The sequence below is a fragment of the Poecilia reticulata genome, chromosome 17, assembly GCF_904066995.2.
Source record: "Poecilia reticulata chromosome 17, P_reticulata-male-v2, whole genome shotgun sequence".
Classification (NCBI taxonomy): domain Eukaryota; kingdom Metazoa; phylum Chordata; class Actinopteri; order Cyprinodontiformes; family Poeciliidae; genus Poecilia; species Poecilia reticulata.
In genome coordinates, this window is record NC_088846.1 from 26,994,600 (window position 1) to 27,008,385 (window position 13,786).

A 13,786-nucleotide genomic window follows, 5' to 3' on the forward strand; every position below is an offset into this window, starting at 1 on the left:
GCACATAGAGCCATTTTATAGCACAATTAAATAACAAAGTTACCTTCAGTTTGTATCAATGTGCTGCATATCAAATATGACTTAAAAGAAATCTGATTTTATAATGTGATATTTTGAAATTGGGCCTCTGTTTCTTTAAAAACTCCTGCTCGTTCCGAAACCCCGCCTTCAGGAAGTCGTCACAACATGGCTCCTCTGTTAACCCTTTAACAACATTTTTACCAGCTTAGCACTGAGAAGCAGCTCCTATAACGAGCTCAGCAGATGTGCAGTTCCACCAGGTGGTTGCTAATTGCTGCTGGCTAGTCTGAAGGAGCTGAGTGTGGGAGGAGCTGTGCCTCGGAGGCGGGGCTAGGTCCACCCAGGCGTTATGCACAGCTGAATGGTTGCCATGGAGATTAAAGGATTTCTCAAACATGAATGAAAGAATAAAAGCAACACTCCAGGTATGTTCTTTGAGAGGGAATAATATTATTAAACGATGTAAAGTAAAAAAAAAACAAAAAAACAAAAAAAAAACAGCAAACCAACTTCAAAGAAAGTAAAACAACGCCTTGTTCTTAGGAAGGGAAATATAAAAAATGGTTCGGTTTATGCCACATAAACCGAACCAGATAACCACAAAAAGAGAGAATTATGAAGAGGATGACTGGAGATGAAAGCGCCGTAAAGACCAACCAATGAGCCGCTGACTTTCCCTGGCATAGCAACTCGCTAACTATCCTCTCAAACAGTTTGTAATACAATCCGAAAATCCCAACAGACTTTAATGCTTCCGCTCAAATGTGATTCAGAATCCAGTATTGGTCCGCAGATTATTTTTCCACACAGTGGAAGACGATCTAAAAACGGTTGGCAGCGACGCACGCCGCCCCGGCTCTGCCAAACATGACAGCGGAGCCATCAGTCACTAAGTCAGTGTTATTTCTGCAAAGCCAGAACAGAACTTCAGCTTTTCAAGACTGATTACTACCATTTGCCTTTCTGTTGACGGATCATATTTTTGTTATCGGCATCTTGACATTTTCACATTTCATGCAAAGCACTTCCATTAATTCGCAGTCATTAAACAGCCTGATAAATTACTCTATGTTTACGATCATTAATCACCAGAAGTTTGTTTTGTTTCTTCTTTTTTAGGTCAGAGTGGAAAATATTAGGCTGCAAACAGATGTTGAGTCAAATTCAGCGCCTCTGTTGAAAGATGTTTTTGACTTTAATGGGACTTCCTGGGTTAATTTACATATTTATTTTTGACTCAATGGAAAACATTTTCAATCAGAAAACTGAATTTATGACAGAATCAGTTGAAAAATGTGAATTTAAAAGACTTTTCTTAAGGTGACAAGTTGTTGCTGAGTGCAGCATGTCGGTCTTTACGTGGAAACAGCAGAAAAACATTTTTATCGCATCTTTTGGTGCCTGTAGATGTGCTTCCATGACAAAAGTTCGGAAAACTTTGTTGTTATTCCGCGAATGTCAAAAAAATAAATATATATATTTTTTTTACAATAGCGGAGTTTCTATTCAATAAGAAACACAATTAAAATTAAAGTTTGTTTATGTGATAAGTAAGTCAGTAGAAAACTGATCCTCCAACTACTTCCTGTTGTCTTCTTCGTGGTTTGTGCCAGTGACAACATCCAGCTTAAATATGGCCAAAAAAAACCCCATCTTATAATAATGCCAAAACGTTTAAATCAATAAACAAATTGCTGTTTCCATTAACGCATTTTCCAGGCACATAGTGCCATTTATAACACAATTAAGTAACTATCTTACATTCAGTTGGTATAAAAACATTACAAATATCAAATATGCGTTAAATAAATGTAGCTTTGCAATTAAATGCCTGAAAATTGGGTTCATGTCTCTTTAAAAACTCCTGCTCTTTCTGAAACTCCGCCTCCTCTATTAACCCTTTAACAACATTTTTACCAGCGTTTCACTGAGAAGCAGCTCCGTTAATGAGATCACTAGCTCCACCAGGTGTTTGCTAATTGCTGCTGGCTAGTCTGAAGGAGCTGATTGAGGGAGGAGCTGCGCCTCGAAGGCGGGGCTAAGGTCATCCAGGCGTTTTGCACAGCTGAATGGTTGCCATGGAGACTAAAGGATTTATCCAGGTATGTTTTTGATGAGGGAGTAACATTACTTAATGATGTAAAGTAAAAAAAAATGTCCTAACACTGCCCCTTTAAGTAAATTTATATTTAAAATGTCAAATTGCGCAGTTATATGGTGAAAGGAAACGCAGCTTGTGACTCGTCTTCTTCTCTTCTAACCAGCATCGTCTTCCTCCTGGATGTACATGGAGAGCACTCTCATGAAGTGCAGTAAAAAGCCACTTAAACATCCATCATATTCACAACCCTTAAAAGGGCTGAATAAAATGAAAGTGGGAATTTGGACAGAGGGCAGAGACGACGAATGAGTGAACGCATGAAGGCTGGAAAGAAAACTCATGGGTCCTCATGAGGCGTCAGCATGCAGCGGCTAAACACACCTGCAGGCGCATGCAGGTAACGTCTGTGGAATGACGGACCGCCTTTCCACACGGACAGATCTCAGTAATTACAGGATGTGCAGACAGCGATCCATTATCTGCTGAGGTGAGTTTTCAGCAACACCAAGCTTCTGAATCAGGTCATTATTTAATTAAAATACGCACTTTGGCATTTTTCACAGATTCAGAACAACATAAATGTGTTTTTCTGATAAGCCGCTGGTAACTAATTTACTTTAATTTGAAATCATATTGCTAAATTTTCAGCTGCTTGAATAAACAAAACTCTCTACACCCAAATAACAGAGTTAATAAGTGCTTTAACGTGGGGGTATTACGTATTTTCCAGGCACGTAGTTCCATTTTATAGCTCAATCAAGTAACTGTTACTATGTCACTCTGAAAATGACCGTAAAAGCACCACAAAACCAAAGAACAATTTTAAAAGCTCCAGAAAGCCTCAAGAACTATTGAACAAAACCAAGTCGAAAGAAAAAAACGTGGGAAAACGACAGACTGCACTCTCAAGATGTCCGCTTTGCGCCTGACTCACACGTCAGGATTTTAAAACTGTGATTTTCAAAACCTGAGACCCCTACCAAGGTATTTTAGGTGCAAAAGTATTTGTGGATTGTAACTGAGAAGTTGGAAGTGGCAGAGGACAATCCTAGAGGAGGTTTTTAATTATATATTACAAAATTCCTGACTGAAACTGATACAAAGCCTCAGTTTCACCTTTTTGAATTCTTAAGTACAAGACACAAATTGTGTTCTCTGAGTCGCACTACAAGAAAAATGTTAAACTTAGTCTTTCCCAAAATTATCCAAACCAAATGGTGCCAAATAAAGAGTCACATGATCAACAACCGGATGTTACTACTGAAGGAAACGACAAAGAAGACAACAGGAAGCAGAAGGAGAATGATGGTGCGATATGTTTTTCTAATGATTTATCTCGTGAGCAAACTTATTTATGGCTGAATTTAAATGTGATTCTTATTTAATGGAAATACCACGTTAGCTGGATTGTGTTTTATCTACTTTACCAGAATAGAAACAAAATTTGTCGAACATTTGTAATGGGAATGCTGCTAGTGTCATGAAGTTTGATAAAAGTAAATTTCAGTGTTTATTGGATCTGGACCACCTGAACATGATAACATGTAGGCTTCGTCCTACAATGTGCACCAGAAACAAAGATTTTACTTCCAAGACGGGAAATTTCGTAAAATCTCTCGAGGTGAAACCAAAGTTCAGAGAAAACAAACATGGCTGACGAAAAAGAAGCAATGGTGACAGTTCATAGACTATTTTTAACAAAGAAAAAGCCCAAAAGATGGTGCACCATCGTTGTTTTGTCTTCTGTAGTTTGGATTGTGCCTCCATGTTTCCATCACCTTGTTTTCTGATTGACGTCACATTCAGGAGGCCAAAGGTTCATTTTCAACATGTTAAATATCCCTAAAGCATTCTTTCCACACCAGGAATATCAGCTAAGATTATCCTCATAGACATCACAGTATTCGGCGCGTCCACAAGGGAATAATCGGAACAAAACCCAGCAGTGAAATCTTGTAAATCTCAGCTTTAAAGAATATTTTCCAAAGTTTCCAGGCTGTTTTCCACCAAACGCTGGTGTACAGACCCTTCTAAAGGTAAACACGCACACTTAATTCAACCCCAATCTGAACGGATATCTCCACACAACATGAGGTCACGACACAGATAAGATCTCACCGCCTGGGACCAAAACAAATGGCTCACACAGCAGGAACAAGCTTCTGTTTTAGAGCCACTGTCTGCATCTGCCTTGACCTCTTCAAAAGGCCGAGTGACGGAACAACATGATCCACGCCGGCCAGGAAAAACGCCTGGTTTGTCCGGATTCAGGCTGTGATAATTACTGCGAGTTTGAAGGAGAGGACAGAAAAAGAACAGCGGGTAAAGCTTGATCTGTTCTGCTGCTAGCTTGGCCCACGTCTTTTTTAATATGCCTGAAAACAATACATGACATGAGGTTCACTTTATGTTATGAATTTTAAGCGTTTGCCTCGAAACAAACCGCAGGGATGACTCATCCACATGGTCTGCAAGTACTTAGAGAAAAATCACATTTTCCCACCTTTTAAAATCCTCTTTGCTGCGATTGTTTTGCTCCAGCTCAACAGCTGACTCCAGCTAATCTGTAATGGCAGATATCAGTTTAGCATAGGTGCATTTGATAAGAAAAGGAGCATCAAGAGTTTTTTAATAAAATTAATGCTCAATCTCACAGAAAACAATAAAAAAAACTTGTGTTATTTTCAGATTGTACACTGAATTAAATTGAAAACATATTATTGGAAATGAAGATATTAAAATTAACAATTAAACCAAAAAAATATTGAGGTCTGGATATAAAACCAAGTGGAACGCCTGAAGTTAAAAATCTGAATATCACAAGAAATCCCGTTCCAGTTATAATGTTGGATATCGCCTATAAAGAACAAGTTCATTGCATTTTTTTACCCAAAATAATTCTTAGATAAGGAGATCTTAGTCTGATTAATTCCGTATTTTTAGTTGCTTTAATCTTGTCACTTTAAATCCAAATTAGATGCTCAACGTTTACACTCACACCTGAAAATGGCTGCCAAAAGATGCACAATAAAACAACCGTAGATCTCTGAAAAGCACGAGTAGAGCCTTCTACACAACCAACAAGAATGCAGAAAGTTGTTTTTGGATGGTAAGTCAACAACAAAACACGTGTCCTTTCCAGCAGCCATTGTACAGCGGCTACTGCGGTGAAACTAGCTGACCAAACATGCTCAGCTTGGGTTGCTAGGCAACGGCGCAGTGCCTGTCAAATGTGACTCAACAACTGGGAAGTTTGTGAAACGCCTCATTTTCTGGGCGCCACAAAACATTAACTTATTTGTGAAAAGGGGCTGGGTGTTTTTATTAGCAAATGGAAAAACAAAAACATGCGAAAAGTAACTTTTGCAGAATAGGTTCCCTTTCAAGAACTCAAGCAAAGAGATAAAACTGTAAAAACTAACATTTTCAGGTGTAATTAATGCAGATTTTCCGCTTAAAAGAAGTCTTAAAAAGATTTGCCGTCGTAAATACCGTGAACAGAAAGAGGAAAAACGAAAAGCATAAGACACCTTTTACTCCGTTATAATTTAAAGATTCATTGCTGACAAGGTCAGCCACTGAAATGTTATTGCGAAGTACTAAAAATAATAAAATGGAAGCAATAAAGAACACTGCTGGCTCGTTTACGGAGAAGCACAGCAGTTTGCCGCTGAAATGCAGCTGCTCACAGTGACATGTGGTAATTATTACCATGATTTGTGTGCCAGCCTTTTGACCTGAGAGCTCAGGTGAAAATCTGTTACAAGTACGAGCTCAAAACTGGGGAAACTTCGGCTCCTACTTTCAACAAAACTATAAAACTCACAGCAGTTCAGAAGTTTCTGTGAAATGTTCAAGGCTGGCGTCTGAAATCAGATTTCTGTCAAGCCGATCCTCATTCGCTGTGAGTCACGTCTGAGTCAGAAACGGCTGAAAGTCGTACCTTTTGTGCCTGTGAGCAGGAGCCGAGCTTCATTACTCAGTGAGTCTGAGCAGCGGCACAACACTGAGTCAGTGTTGATCCCACAACGTCCAACCAGATGAATAAGGCAACAGTTTGGCTGAATCTGATTCATTTCTTCAAGGTCCTGCATTTTAAAAGGTAAAGGCAACAATGCAAGTCATAAATACGTATATTAAATATGCTATAAATCATCACAAGCAACATCTTTACCTTGCTAGCAGTTGGTCCCCTTTTACCTTCATATTTCTTGAACCATTGTTTAGTCCACTCTTTAGGGATCTTGAACCGTTTTGACGTTTATTTTCACAACCAGGAGCCAAATCTCCCATTCTAGCTCATCCACTGGACTGAGATCTGGTGAAACCATCTGGTGAAACCACTGGAGAGAAGCGAACTTATCGAGTTGGTTTGACCTTCATCAAACATCGCTCTGTCATGTTGGGAGTCTGAGAATGGGAACACGGTGGTTATGGACGGATGAACGTGCCGTTTTTCCACTTCAGATTTGGTTCGATTGGAGACCAAAATGGAAACATTCGTTACAGTTTCAGCTGCTGTGGTTCTCGTTCTCGCTGCACTGTGAAAAACCAACCAAACCCTTTGGAAAACCTGTTCCCCTCCTCACCTGTGGGGGCGCTGCACCAAGGACCACGGAAGCAAACGACACTAAAGCCTCTGAAAAAGACACTGAGTGCAACTTCGTTCTTCACAAAATGGAAACAAAAATGGAGTGGCGTCAGATTTTAGCGGCTGTAGGATTTCTCTCTCGTCGCTGGTAAAAGACCTCGATCCATTTATCCCACCAGCGCTCGACTCTCGTGTTTGTTTTGATTGTATTTACCCAGAATGCCCTGCACTGTAAGTCCACTTCCTGCTTTTGGAGCGGTCTCTGGTCCGCTTAGCGTTCTCATATGCATTCAAACCGCACCAGAGTTCACTTTAACTGAACCCAGACCAGTACTGTATATTTTTTATCGTAAATTGTCTTTATAATGGTAAAATAGACATGAACATTTTGTATGCTTTTAAATTAACCAACTCAGTCTCGTTCCTTTGGACTGTTGTACCTTACGTGGTAGTCTTGTTGAAATCTTGCCCTTACTGCGCAGCCTTTTAATTCCTTATTCTGTTTTTACATATTTTATATTCTTTGTGTGATTCTTTTTGCTTTGATTGCCTGTCACTTTGCTGCTTTTGCTCTGAAATGTCTCCATTGTAGGACAATAAAGGATTTTTCCATTTTGTCTGTTAAACCACCACCTGCAGCTTGAAAAAGGGAAGGACAGATTAACGTTTTCAGCAAAAGACGACTGATGAATCAGCTTTCACATGTGTAAATAAAGTCTTAAAATACATGGACACCAAAACAAAATCAGTAGCTACAAATTATCCACGGACTTGAGTGTATTTTGGCCAAAAAGCTATGAATAAAACCATTTGTTTTTCAGCTCAAACGTGTTCCTTTGTTTAGGTTTTAACACAGTGTAAGTTCTTTTAAATGATCTTTTCAAAGAGCTGGATTTAAAACTTGTCTGTCATCCACTTGTGTTCTTCATGTTTGCCCAGAGCGATGTTTGCTTCGCTTACTTTTGGGGACAACTGTTCAGCAATTTCCACTTCCATGCTCTTGTGTTGGCACAGTCGTCAGCGGTTCAGCCTCGCTTGGCACCGAGAAACCACCGTGGGGAGGCTCTCGGTGCCGCTGCCAGAATCTGACACTTCCAGGCAATCCACTACTTTGTCAAGTGATATGAAGAGCTGCTCGTCAAAAAATGGAAACCTGAAACGTCCAACAGAATCCATGTCTGTGAGGAGGAGGAGGAGGATGAATCCGGGTGGAGTTATATCACTACAGATTCAAAAACATCGGTTTTAAAGTGTGTGTAAAAAAAAAATGCTTAGATTGTATGTTATAAACCAAAACAGTGACTTATAAGTGGGTTTTAAAGTAGTTTACTCCATACTTTGTACTGAGGAAACTGAGATTTGTTAATTTCAAACACCATTTTGTTCTCTTTTAGAGAATATCAGGTAAATATATCAACGTATTTATACAGTATTTTTCTAAAAAAAAAGCTACAAGTGAACAGTAATTCTGTTTTAGAAAAATACATTTTATGTCCTCTCCCATCAAAGTGAAGAATCTGCATTGTTTCTGGATGGTAACTCAACAAAATGCTTGTTTTTTCCAGCAGCCATTGTACAGTAAAACCAGCGCAGGGAAGAATAGCCAAAAAATTGGACTCAAGTGAGAGCAGCAGTACTTTAACATACTTTTAATCAAATAAAAGTAAAAAGTAGCCATCCGGGAAATTACTGAAGAGTAAAAAAGTATTTGGTAAAAAGTCGACTCAAGTACTGAGTAACTGGTCGATAATATAGTCAGACCAAATTATAAAGTTAAGTGGAAATGTGGGAATTTTAAGGACAAACATGACAATAATTCATGTAAGTAATACAAAATAAAATCAGGCAAAAGACACTTCAGTTTCCTTCAACATCAGAACTTATTCAATTTTAAGCAAACTTTTGGTTAAAACATGTTTGTTCTTCATTCAGTTAATTTGCTCAGCAGGTACAGAATCCAGAAATTTTACTCAAGACTAACGATACTTCAAAACAAAATTAAGTAAAAGAAAAGGTACAGCGCAGTAAAACCACTCCTAAAAGTACATTTACCTCAGTAAATGTAACTCGTTACTACCCAAGTTTGAGTAAAATCAGCAAAAAAACAGCTGACCAAACAGGCTGGAGCTCTGATTGGGTTGCTAGGTAACGGGCTGGGCTTTGCTGGGGTTGCTAGGTAACGGCGCACTGCCTGCTCATTCCGGAAGTTTCTGACACGGGTCATTTTCAAGACACAAAAAAATTGTAACTTCAAGCGCTTTGACTGTTTTCAGGAGTAGAAACACAAATTGAAGTATATTTATACTTACACGTCTATATAAATAAAACTTACATGTCCATATAAATAAAAAACGTCTAAAATGTCCTCTTTAAATTAAAATCGCAAAACAACTGTGTCTAATACAACTCAACAGTAAGTGGCAGATTTAACCAATTAGTATCACACTAACCAAGATGTATCCAACATGGCACTTGGGAGCGGGTGGAAACGTGAGAGCACCGTGACCCAAAGGTCACAGAAAGTGTGGTCAGTGACCCGGAGTGGGAGGCAGGGAGCGACCAGACTGTGGCGATCATGTTGTGCCGACAAACATTTGGGTTAAATTTAAGACCTTGCTTTGGTTTGAGGTTTCGCAATGGGTCAGGCCGGCACCTGAAGGTCAGGCCCATTTTTAAAGAAAATGAAAGTAAGTCGGAGCGTTATGAGGTGATGCAGCCTTTATGTTTGACAGAACTTCCATTAGAGGAAACCTGAAATAACACACGTTGGGGATTGTGTTTGCAAACTGGAATGTAAGGGAGTGTACGTGACGGAGATACGTCAGGCTGAAACTTTTAAGATAGCGCAAAGTGTGAGAGAACGAGCGTCTGTGTTTGTTAGATAAGACTTTTACAGAGCTTGCTGCAACTGGTCCGAGGGTTTTCCAGCAGAACTGCAGCAGGAGGTCAAAGAGCGGCGAGGTCGCGTCCGTTGACTCCCGAGAACCCGAGCAGTTAATTATTGAAGGAGGTCAAGTCTTGACCAATCGGCAGCTTTATTAAATGTTCAAACAGAGCGCTCACTGCTACTACGGAGAGGTTATTTACTTTCCTTTAATGTTTGAAAAGAGTTAACTGCTCCACATGGCCAGAAATACAATATTTCTCTTTGTAGCTTATTTTGTGGGAGGAATAGCTTTTTAGAACAGCTGTAAGTAATTATGGGAAATTATGGGAATCCTTGAACTTATAGACACATTGCAGTATGATATCCCATATCTCTGCTGGAAGGCAAAAACCTTGCTAGCTGACAATGACTACCATTGGTTTTAGCTATTATCAACATAATGCGCTAAATCTTAAATCTTTGCATGATGTATAAAAGACAAAGGGATGCAGTGCCTTGCTACTAACTGTAAACACTACAACAACCACAAGAGATCAGGAAATTTAAAAAAAGCAAGGGGGAAAGAAGGTTAGCTCCGCTAGCTTGACTTTGACAACCTTAACATGTAAATGTGCTGCAGAATTTGGTCCGTTTTGGTCCAGTTAAAAAATGGAGACCTACACACCGACTCTGATAGACCATCAGAAGAGCAGATGTTTAAATTTGCCAATTAGCTACCGTATAAATAGCCAATCTACCTCAGCAATCTCTTATTAATGATGGCCTTAATAATCACAAAATAAACATTAAACCTGAAAACATAAAACGGTAATCCAATGAATGTGCTGTTCTTCATGTGGGAAATGTTTGAGTGTTTTTTTGTTTTGAATCCTGATGTTATTGCCGTTGTTGTCGGTTACTATGACAATGGGCAGCCGAAGAACACGAGCGGTTTTGAGTTTTTTGTCAACGTTGTTTCTGCTTTATTATTTCCCTGGCTGTTGCACACTGCACTAAATTAATAACACCTACATCTCCGGTTTTCATTTAATTAACGTTGTTCTATCACGACAGCTCGACTATGGATGACAAAAAAAAGTTATGTTTTTTTGTCATCCAAAAAAACATGGATGACAAAAATACATACATACATATGTAATGTAATACATACATTACATGTATGTAATGTATGTATTACATACATTAAATACATTACATATTTAATGTATGTAATACATACATTAAATATGTATTAATGGCACATTAATACATATTTGTTCTTCATTCAGTGAATTTACTCACAGAGGGAAGAGAATCCAGAAATTTTACTCAAGTAAGAGTAGAAATACTTCATAATGAAATTACTTAAGTAAAAATAAACAGTACAGCTTAGTATAACTACTCCTAAAAGTAAATTTTATCAAAAGGTTTTTCAAGTAAATGTAATTGAGTAAATGTAACTAGTTATGACCCAAGTCGGCCAACATGCTGGAGCTCTGATTGAGTTGCCTAGGGTTGCTAGGTAACGGGTTACCTAGCAACCCTTTGCTGGGGTTGCTAGGTAACGGGCTGGGCTTTGCTGGGGTTGCTAGGTAACGGCACAGTGCCTACTCATTCCGGACGTTTCTGCCAACAGGTCATTTTCAAGACACCAAAAAACAGCAACTTTAAGCGCTTTGGCTGTTTTCCAGAAGCAGTCGATACAAAGTATCTACAAAGTATATATATATATAAAAAATTTTTAAAAACAGGCAAAATGTTCATGCACGAAATTTCTGGATGTAAACAATAACATTCTGGCAAGTTTACAGCTTAAAACAAAGTTGTTTTGATCTTTTTTCTTCTCTTCTACGCCTCCTATATGACCCAGATGAAGACAAAGTGAATATATAGTCGTATAAAGACGAGCTGTGATTCGGCATAAGAAGCTGGAGGTTCGTTGAAGCCATTGTGTCGGTCGCAGAAAGCCGAACAGCATACGCGGCGTAACATCAGAGCAGGCTGGCAGCATGTGAACACGCAGCCTTCTTTGTGGGATTTCTTGTGTCTGATAATGTGGATCAAAGATTGGATGCTAGCTAAGCTGCTTACGTGCCAACCATTGTATTAACATAATCTGCTTTTTCATTTGCAGTGGCACGGGAGCGGAGGAAAAGAGCAACAAAGAAGAGGAAGACTTTATTTTTTTACACCTTCACTCGAAAACTTAGCGTTTGAGATCCTGAGAAGTATTTTTTATATAAACTCAGAGGATTAAGAAGAAGTAATTGTGAAAGCGACACATATGTGTTTGTGGGTTTTGCGTTTTTTGGGCATGTTTATAGTAAACTGAAGAGGAAACGAGGAGATTTCATAAGTTTGAATGGTTTCAGCAGTAAATACCCAACACTTGTGAGCTTTCGCTAGTGTTTATGTTTTATTTTATTTGCTCAATAATGAAAAAAACAAGTCTAGTGATCTTGCCATTACCGCTGTAATAGTTGAAAATGTGCTCAAAACAACAGTTTTATTGTTTATTGCCACAATTTCTGGGACAATTTATTTGTTATTGTAACAAGCCGAGTTATAACCTAAACTAAAAGCTAATAAATTGGCCTGTTTTCAAGTCATATATTGACAATGGTGTAATAATGCAAGAACACATTTCAAAGATCTATAAACTTTAAATTCCAATGTACATTTTACACTGCAACTGGAAGACATTTTAAGTACAAAATAAACAAATAGTAGGGCTAGTTGAGGCCAAAAAGCCAGACTGAAGACTTTTATTATCCAGGTTTTGTTAGAAACACAGAGAGAAAAGAGAAAACAATAAATAATCCAAATGGAAATTATTGAGTTCATGCAATTAATTGATTAATTTATTTATTGCTTATTACGACAGGCCTAGAAATAAAGTGGTGCATAGGGATTTAACATGCATCTGATTATTCTGCGTGGTTATTTCACATCAGTTTTAATTAGAAGTAGAAAATGTAAAGCGTTTAAAACACCGACTGTGCATCAGCTTCTGTTCTTATAACCCGTTAAAACCAAATTTAACTGCCGCCATCAACCAAAGTGGCACCATTTGCAACACTGATGTGGGTGTACGTCAAAATGCTACACCACCGTAATCAGCATATCCCAGTGCAACACTCCCATTACCAGTAACCCCAGTGAGCGTTGTGCATCACCAGCCCCACCATCACTGTATTTACATTAGCTAAAACAAATGACTCCAATCCACAGTCCCTAAATCACCGAGAGCAGCCTGACAACATGTTCAATTTTCCAGCTGCCTCGCCTCATTTTTATTCTGTGTGTAACGTCCAGAGTCACGGAGCAGCGCGCGGTTCGGAGAGGAAGAGTGCAGAGGCCAGCGACGGTTTAAAGCCCCATGAATCTTTCCTGTCTGCTGGTTACCCAGTCGATGGTTCACTGGGCCGTGAAGGAGCCGATTTGTTGTCCGCCCCGAGACGGGATCCGGACTCAGAAAGCCGCCAAGCTGCAAGAAATAAAACATGATCCGTCTTAACAAGTAATTTAGTGCAGTACAGGCCAGGCTTGTCGTGAAAAGAGGGAGGAATATGCATATCGGGATGTTTAAAAGCTTTTAGGGTTAAAAGAGGAGCAAGAAAAATGCTTGATTTCCAACCTTTTTTTTTGAGGTTTGACATCTACGGTATGCAGTTATCATTAGGATTGCTTCAAGACTGGCTTTGTTTACAACTACTATTAAAAAAGGATTACAGGATTTAGGGCTTTGCAGTTTCTTATGGCTGCTACAAACAGCTGGAAAGACACCAGAACTCTGAAGTGTGACGAGAACATTGCCAAAGAAGTAGCTGAGCAAAGATTTTGCACATTGAAAGATAATTGTTTTTTTAATATGTACTATATTAAAAACACAAAGCAAGTTGTTCATGTACATCTGCACCGATTTTTTCAACAAAACCCAGAAATTAAATTCAGTTTTGATTTGCTCTTTTAGCCGATGGTAATTAGCTAAATTGTGATTAAAAACAGACAAATATTGTCTTTCAGAAAAAAGGATTAAACCTTCAAGAGGAAATTTAATGTTCTGTCCTTTGTAGAGATTAAAAAATACCAGATGGATAAATGTTAAAGGGTTAAAATAGTGGAAACGGACAAGACGATACATCTTTGGCAACAAGATATTAAACCATAAAAATATAAAAAGCCAGAGATAATTAAGAAACCATAA

The 13,786-nt window shown here is 38.7% G+C and overlaps 1 long non-coding RNA gene across 1 annotated transcript in view; it reads right to left on the reverse strand.

Moving 5' to 3' along the window:
• Positions 1 to 12,310: 12,310 nt before the first annotated feature.
• The window catches only part of LOC103479468 (uncharacterized), an 87,136-nt gene continuing 85,660 nt past the window's right edge, over positions 12,311 to 13,786 (reverse strand). The window contains exon 3 of the long non-coding RNA XR_535952.3: positions 12,311 to 13,066. This is a non-coding gene — a long non-coding RNA (uncharacterized LOC103479468). The remainder of the gene's footprint in view (positions 13,067 to 13,786) is intronic.